This window comes from Arachis hypogaea, chromosome 17 (genome assembly GCF_003086295.3).
Source record: "Arachis hypogaea cultivar Tifrunner chromosome 17, arahy.Tifrunner.gnm2.J5K5, whole genome shotgun sequence".
Classification (NCBI taxonomy): Eukaryota; Viridiplantae; Streptophyta; class Magnoliopsida; order Fabales; family Fabaceae; genus Arachis; species Arachis hypogaea.
The window spans coordinates 62,156,300-62,165,372 of NC_092052.1; the positions used below are offsets into that span (position 1 = coordinate 62,156,300).

The following is a 9,073-nucleotide window of genomic DNA, read 5'->3' on the forward strand; positions in this document are numbered from 1 at the left end:
TACTTTGTATTAATTCATGAGGAACAGCAGAGCTCCACACCTTAATCTACGGAGTGTAGAAACTCTACCGTGGAAAATACATAAGTGATAAGGTACAGGCATGGCCAAATGGACAGCCCCCTAAACGTGATCAAAGGATCAAAAGATAATCCAAAAATGTAAATACAATAGTAGAAAGTCCTATATATGCTAAACTAGTTACTAGGGTTTACAGAAATGAGTAAATGATGCAGAAATCCACTTCTGGGGCCCACTTGGTGTGTGCTTGGGCTGAGCATTGAGCTTTACACGTGTAGAGGCTTCTCTTGGAGTTGTACGCCAGTTTGTAACCTATTTCTGGCGTTTAACTCCACTTTGCAACCTGTTTCTGGCGTTTAACTCCAGAATGCAGCATGGAACTGACGTTGAACGCCAGTTTGCATCATCTAAACTCGGGCAAAGTATGGACTATTATATATTTCTGGAAAGCCCTGGATGTGTACTGTCCAACGCAATTAAGAGCGCGCCATTTAGAGTTCTGTAGCTCTAGAAAATCCACTTTGAGTGCAGGGAGGTCAGAATCCAACAGCATCTGCAGTCCTTCTTCAACCTCTGAATCTGATTTTTGCTCAAGTCCCTCAATTTCAGCCAGAAAATACCTGAAATCACAGAAAAACACACAAACTCATAGTAAAGTCCAGAAATGTGAATTTTAATTAAAAACTAATAAAAATATACTAAAAACTAACTAAATCATACTGAAAACTATGTAAAAACAATGCCAAAAAGCGTATAAATTATCCGCTCATCAAAGGAACAAAAGAAAAGCATAGTAAATTGACAACTACAATAAAATCTAACAACAATTGAATGTAAGAAATCAACAACAACAATTAAAGAAAACAAGATCTACATGAATTACCTCAAATTGCATTAAAAGAAAACAGAATGAACAAAGGTAGATCTACAAACAAAATAGAGGAAATTATAACAAACAATAGAAGAATGATGAATGTAACAACAAAGAATTAAGAAGAAGAAGTGGAAGAGAGCATGAATTAAAACCTAGATCTAAGAACTAAACCTAATCCTAATCCTAATCCTAGAGAGAAGGGAGAGCTTATCTCTCTAAAACTAAACAAAACTAGCCTAAAAAGTGTGTGTATGATATCTATGATGCCTTCCCCCTCATTCCTTGGTCTCTTTAGCCTTTTTCCACCAAAAACTCAGCTCCAAATGGGGCTAGAAACCCTCCAAAATCACCAGACACGTATTCCTCTTTAAAAATCACGTGCGGCCATCGGCGCGTACGCGTACAGTACGCGTGTGCATCCCTGGAGAATTTTGCGATCTGCGCATAAGCACATAGTGCGCGCGCACGTCCATGGGCTTTTCCAAATTTTTAGCTTTTCATGATTTCTCCACTTTGTATGCTTTCTTTTCACTCCTTTGATCCCTTCCTAGCCCTTTTCAACCTAAAATCACTAGCAAACACATCAAGGCATCTAGTGGAAATCAAAGGTGGATTAAAACTATCAAATCAAAGGTCTAAAAAGCATATTTTCACATCTAAGCACAAATACGGAGACAATCACAAAAATCATGCTATTTCATTGAATAAATGTGAGGAAAGGTTATTAAAATGTCTAAATTTAACACAAGATAAACCCTACAAAGGGGGTTTATCATATGACCAAACACCCATGCCATTTCCTTGTGGCCGTTATGAGCAAGATCCTTTGGAACCTCCACAACCTTATCATGACTAATATAAAGAACTACCTCAATGCACACCATCTCCGTACCCCTACGAAGAAGAACCACCTTCCTACTATGAACCCCCTCTCCAGAATCATGAACATTCCTATCCACCTCAAGCCCCAATAGATGACTCTCTCACCTTGCTACTTCAAGGCCAAGCGGATATACAAAGGAACACCCTAGAGTCTGTGACTAATTTGACTAAGGTAGTGCATACTTTAGCATACCAATGTTTGAATACTCAAGGTACTTCCATGGCCACATGTGAAAAGCCAAAGGAAGAGCAAAGTATGAAAGCGAAATTGGAAAATCTGGTGGAGAAGAAGGAAGAGTCAAGCTTTGTATTGGAGCAATTGGAGACACCTAGGGTCATTGAAGAAAAGGACAAAGTGGTTGAAGATCTAGGAGATGCGGAACCACCATGGATGTCTCAACAACCTCCGAAGCATATCAAGATTGAAGAATATGAGAAGGTTGATCAAGAGATGGACTCAATCATCAAGGATTTCTTATCAATAATTGAATTCTCTTCCATGGGACATGAAATGGAAGCTATTGAAGACAACTTAACACCGAATGATGTTGGTGATTGATGAGCGGATAATTTATACGCTTTTTGGCAGTGTTTTTACATAATTTTTAGTATGATTTAGTTAGTTTTTAGTATATTTTTATTAGTTTTTAAATAAAATTCACATTTCTTGACTTTACTATGAGTTTTTGTGTTTTTCTATGATTTCAGGTAATTTATGGCTGAAATTGAGGGACTTGAGCAAAAATCAGATTCAGAGGCTGAAGAAGGACTCCAGATGCTGTTGGATTCTGACCTCCCTGCACTCAAAGTGGATTTTCTGGAGCTACAAGAGTCCAAATGGCGCGCTCTCAATTGCGTTGGAAAGTAGACATCCAGGGATTTCCAGCAATATATAATATTCCATACTTTGCCCGAGTTTAGATGACGCAAACTGGCGTTCAACGCCAGTTTTCTGCCTTATTCTGGAGTTAAACGCCAGAAACAGGTTGCAAAGCAGAGTTAAATGCCAGAAACAGGTTACAAACTGGCATTTAACTCCAAGGAAGACCTCTACACGTGAAAGTTTCAATGCTCAGCCCAAGCACACACCAAGTGGGCCCGGAAGTGGATTTCTGCATCATTTACTTATTTCTGTAACCTTAGTAACTAGTTTAGTATAAATAGAACTTTTTACTATTGTGTTAGAAATCTTTGGATCTTTTGTTCATCTTTTGATCATGTTTTGATGATTGAACCCTCTTTGGGAGGCTGGCCATTCGGCCATGCCTGGACCATTATCGCTTATGTATTTTCAACGGTAGAGTTTCTACACACCATAGATTAAGGTGTGGAGCTCTGCTGTTCCTCATGAATTAATGCAAAGTACTATTGTTTTTCTATTCAATTCAAGCCTATTTCTTCTCTAAGATATTCATTCGCACACAAGAATATGATGAATGTGATGATTATGTGACGCTCATCACCATTCTCACTTATGAACGCGTGCCTAACAAACACTTCCGTTCTACATGAAAGCAAGCTTGAATGCATATCTCTTAGCCTCCTGATCTATGATCAGAATCTTCGTGGTATAGGCTAGAATTATTGGCGGCCATTCTTGAGATCCGGAAAGTCTAAACCTTGTCTGTGGTATTCCGAGTAGGATCTGGGAAGGGATAGCTGTGACGAGCTTCAAACTCGCGAGTGCTGGGCGTAGTGACAGACACAAAAGGATTACTGAAACCTATTCTAGTATGATCGAGAACCGACAGATGATTAGCCGTGCGGTGACAGCGCATCTTGGACTATTTTCACTGAGAGGACGGGAAGTAGCCATTGACAACGGTGATGCCCTACATAAAGCTTGCCATGGAAAGGAGTAGGAATGATTGGATGAAGACAGTAGGAAGCAGAGGTTCAAGAGGAACAAAAGAATCTCTATACGCTTATCTGAAATTCTCACCAATGTATTACATAAGTATTTCTATCCTATTTTATATTTTAATTATCAACTCACCATAACCATTTGAAATCCGCCTGAATGAGATTTACAAGGTGACCATAGATTGCTTCAAGCCGACAATCTCCTTGGGATCGACCCTTACTCATGTAAGGTTTATTACTTGGACGACCTAGTGCACTTGCTGGTTAGTTGTGCAAAGTTGTGACAAAGAACTAAAATTATGAACGTGCGTATTAAGTTTTTGACGTCGTTACCAAGGAATGAACGATCACGATTTCGTGTACCAAGTTTTTGGCGCCGTTGCTGGGGATTGTTCGAGTTTGGACAACTGACGGTTCATCTTGTTGCTCAGATTAGGTAATTTTATTTTAATTTTAAGTTTTTGTTTTTATTCTTTTTATTTTTTAAAAATTTTCAAAAAAAAATTTTAATAAAAATAAATTATTCTATGTTCTTCAGAATTTTTAAGAATGAATTCTAGTGTTTCTTCATGATTTGTTGAAGCCTGGCTGGCTGTCAAGCCATGTCTAAATTTTTGGACTAAGGCTTCCACTTATCATGGAAAGAGTCCTTGGACCCTCATCTAATCAGCTGTTATATGCCTGATTTGTATTTGCTGAAGCTTGGCTGGCCATTGGACATGTCTAGTGTTTTGGACCGGAGCTTTCACTGAAAGCTTGGTTGACTAGTAAGCCATGTCTAATTCCTGGACCGGAGCTTTAGACTAACATTGCATGATTTCTGGAATTCTCATTAAAAAATTTTGAAATCCTTATTTTTCTTTTCCAATTAATTTTTGAAAAAAATCCAAAAAAAAAATTTAATAAAACCATAAAAACCAAAAATTTGATGTTTCTTGTTTGAGTCTTGTGTCAATTTTAAGTTTGATGTCAATTGAATGCCTTTAATTTTCTTTAAATTTTCGAAAACTCATGCATTGTTCTTCATGATCTTCAAGTTGTTCTTCATGATCTTCAAGTTGTTCTTGATGATCTTCTTTGTTTGATCTTTGCATTTTTATGTTTTGTGTCTTTTCTTGTTTTTCATATGCATTTTTTAATTACTAGTGTCTAAAGTTTAAAAATTTTTAATTTTGGTGTCTTGCATGCTTTTCTTTTCTTAAAAATTTTCAAAAATAAGTCTTGATGTTCATCTTGATCCTCAAAGTGTTCTTGGTATTCATCTTGACATTCAAAGTGTTCTTGCATGCATCATGTGTTTTGATCTTGATTTTTTATGTTTTGCATTATTTTTATGTTTTTCTCTTCCCTCATTTAAATTCAAAAATCAAAAAAATATCTTTCCTATATTCTCTCATAAATTTTCAAAAATTTGGTTTGATTTAGTCAAAAAGTTTTTAAATTTAATTATTTCTTATGAGTCAAATCAAATTTTCAATTTAAAAATTCTATTTTTTTCAAATTTTTTTCAAAAAAATCAAATCTTTTTCGTATTTTTCGAAATTTTCAAAATTTATTTTCAAAATCTTTTTCTTATTTCTATTTCATATTTTCAAAATTAATGCTAACAATTAATATGATTGATTCAAAAAATTTTAAGTTTGTTACTTGCCTAGTAAGAATGGTTCAATCTTTAAATTTTAAAATCATATCTTTTTGTTTCTTGTTAGTCAAGTAATCAACTTTAATTTTCAAAATCAAATCTTTTTAAATTTCTTTTTCAAATCTTTTTTAAAATAAATTTCAATCACATCTTTTTCAAAATCAATTTCAAAATCTTTTCTAACTTCTCACCCTTTCAAATTTGATTTTCAAATCTTTTTCAATTAACCACTTAACTTTTTGTTTGATTTTAAAAGTTTATTATTTCAATCATATATTTTTCAAAACCACCTAACTACTTTTCTCTCCCTTATTTTCGAAAATCCCCTATCCCTTTTTCAAAAATTCCTTTTAATTAACTAATTATTTTAAATTTTAATTTCAAATTTTATTCCTTTTCATATTTTCGAATTCTAACTAATAATTAAAATAAAAACAAAAATATTTTTCCTTTTATTTTAATTTAAATTCGAATTTCTCTATTCTCCTCCCTCTATCCTTCTCTTCTTCTACTCACATAAAAGAATCTCTATACTGTGACATAGAGGATTCTATATTTTCTTTTCTATTCTCTTCTTTTTCATATGAGCAGGAACAAGGATAAGAACATTCTTGTTGAAGCTGATCCTGAACCTGAAAAGACTCTGAAGAGGAAGCTAAGGGAAGCTAAAACACAACACTCTGAAGAGGACTTTACTGAAATTTTCAAAAAAGAAGGAGACATGGCCGAACCCAACAATGCAAGGAAGATGCTTGGTGAATTTACTGCACCAAATTCCAACTTGCATGGAAGAAGCATCTCAATCCCTGCCATTGGAGCAAATAATTTTGAGCTAAAGCCTCAATTAATTTCTCTGATGCAACAGAATTGTAAATTTCATGGACTTCCATCAAAAGATCTTTTTCAATTCCTAACTAAATTCTTGCAAATCTGTGATACTGTTAAGACCAATGGGGTTGATCCCGAGGTCTACAAGCTTATGCTTTTCCTGTTTGCTGTAAGAGACAGAGCTAGAATATGGTTGGACTCTCAACCTAAAGATAGCCTGAACTCTTGGGATAAGCTGGTCATGGTTTTCTTAGCCAAGTTCTTTCCTCCTCATAAGCTTAGCAAACTTAGAGTGGATGTTCAAACCTTGAAACAGAAAGAAGGTGAATCCCTCTATGAAGCTTGGGAGAGATACAAGAAACTGACCAAAAAGTGTCCTTCTGACATGCTTTCAGAATGGACCATCCTGGATATATTCTATGATGGTCTGTCTGAATTATCTAAGATGTCATTGGACCATTCTGCAGGTGGATCCATTCACCTAAAGAAAACACATGCAGAAGCTCAGGAACTCATTGACATGGTTGCAAATAACCAGTTCATGTACACCTCTGAGACGAATCCTGTGAACAGTGGGACGCCTCAGAAGAAGAGAGTTCTTGAAATTGATACTCTGAATACCATATTAGCTCAGAACAAAATATTGACTCAGCAAGTCAATATGATTTCTCAGAGTCTGAATGGATTGCAAGCTGCATCCAATAGTACTCAAGAGGCATCTTCTGAAGAAGAAGCTTATGATCCTGAGAACCCTGCAATAGCAGAGGTGAATTACATGGGGGAACCCTATGGAAATACCTATAATCCCTTATAGAGAAATCATCCAAAATTCTCATGGAAGGATCAACAAAAGCCTCAACAAGGCTTTAATAATGGTGGAAGAAACAGGTTTATTAATAGCAAGCCTTTTTCCATCATCCACTCAGCAACAGACAAAGAATTCTGAGCAGAATCCATCTAGCTTAGCAAATATAGCCTCTGATCTATCTAAGGCCACTTTAAGTTTCATGAATGAAACAAGGTCCTCCATTAGAAATCTGGAGGCACAAGTGGGCCAGCTGAGTAAAAGAGTCACTGAAACCCCTCCTAGTACTCTCCCAAGCAATACCGAAGAGAATCCAAAAAGAGGGTACAAGGCCATTACCTTACTTGGTGTGGCCGAACCCAAAGAGAAGGAGGAGGACGTGAATCCTAGTGAGGAAGACTTCCTGGGACGTTTAGTGACCAATAAGGAGTTTCCCTTTGAGGAACCAAAGGAATCTGAGGCTCATCTAGAGACCATAGAGATTCCATTGAACCTCCTTTTACCATTCATGAGCTCTGATGACTATTCATCTTCTGAAGAAGATGAAGACATTGTTCAAGGGCAAGTTACCCAGTATTTAGGAGCAATCATGAATCTGAATGCCAAGCTATTTGGTAATGAGACTTGGGAAGATGAACCCCCTTGCTCACCAATGAACTGAATGCATTGGATAGGCAGAAATTACCTCAAAAGAAATAGGATCTTGATAAATTCTTAATACCCTGTACCATAGGCACCATGACCTTTGAGAAGGCTCTGTGTGACCTGGGGTCAGGCATTAACCTTATGCCACTCTCTGTAATAGAGAAACTTGGGATCTTTGAGGTGCAAGCTACCAGAATCTCAGTAGAGATGGCAGACAACTCAAGAAAACAGGCTTATGGACTAGTAGAGGATGTGCTAGTAAAAGTTGAAGGCCTTTACATCCCTGCTGATTTCATAATCCTAGACACTGGGAAGGATGAGGATGAGTCCATCATCCTTGGAAGACCCTTCCTAGCCATAGCAAGAGCTGTGATTGATGTGGACAGAGGATAATTGATCCTTCAACTGAATGAAGACAACCTTGTGTTTAAAACTCAAGGATCTCCTTCTGTAACCATGGAAAGTAAGCATGAAAAGCTTCTCTCACTGCAGAGTCAACCAAAGCCCCCACAGTCAAACTCTAAGTTTGGTGTTGGGAGGCCACAACCAAACTCTAAGTTTGGTGTTGAACCCCCACATTCAAATTCTAAGTTTGGTGTTGGGAGGTCCCAACAATACTCTGAACATCTATGAGGCTTCATGAGAGCTCACTGTCAAGATATTAACTTTAAAGAAGCGCTTGTTGGGAGGCAACCCAATGTTATTTAATTATATCTATTTATTTTCTATTGTTAATTTATGTTTTTTTTAGGTTGATGATCATGTGGAGTCACAAAAACTACTGAAAAATAAAAAACAGAATGAAAAACAGCATTAAAAATAGCTCACCCTAGAGGAAGAGCTTACTGGCGTTTAAACGCCAGTAAGAAGCATCAAACTGGCGTTTAACGCCAGAAAGAAGCTTCAAGCTGGCGTTAAACGCCAAAAACAAGCACCAGATTGGCGTTTAATGCCAGAACAGAGCATGGAAGTGGCGTTAAATGCCAGAAACAGGCTACATTTGGGCGTTTAACGCCAAAAACAGGCAGCAGTCTGGCGTTAAACGCTAGTATTGCATACAAAGGGCGTTTTGCACACCTAATTGGAGCAGGGATGCTAAATCCTTGACCCCTCAGGATCTGTGGACCCCACAGGATCCCCCACAGGATCTATAGACCCCACAGGATTCCTACCTACCCTTCTTCTCTCCTCTTCACAACTTTTTCATAACACTCTTCCCCAAATACCCTTCACCAATCACCTCCATACCTCTTCCCCAAATACCCTTAACCACTCACATCCATCCACTCTTCCCCATAAACCCCACCTACCTCCAAAATTCAAACTCTTTTCCCTCCCAAACCCAACCTTAATGGCCGAACACTAAACCTTCCCCCACTCCTATATAAACCCCTCATTCCTTCTTCTTTTTCACCCAACACACCCCTTTCTTCTTCCCCTTGGCCGAATACACACCTCTCTCCCTCTCCTCCATTTTTCTTCCTCTTCTCCTTCTTTCTTTCTTCTTTTGCTCGGG

The 9,073-nt window shown here is 37.4% G+C and overlaps 1 non-coding gene across 1 annotated transcript; it reads right to left on the bottom strand.

Annotated features, from left to right (window-relative positions):
- Window positions 1–6,390: 6,390 nt before the first annotated feature.
- On the bottom strand, window positions 6,391–6,498 carry LOC112768880 (small nucleolar RNA R71). The gene has a single exon (XR_003186260.1). It is a non-coding gene; the product is annotated as a small nucleolar RNA R71 (small nucleolar RNA).
- Window positions 6,499–9,073: the final 2,575 nt, after the last annotated feature.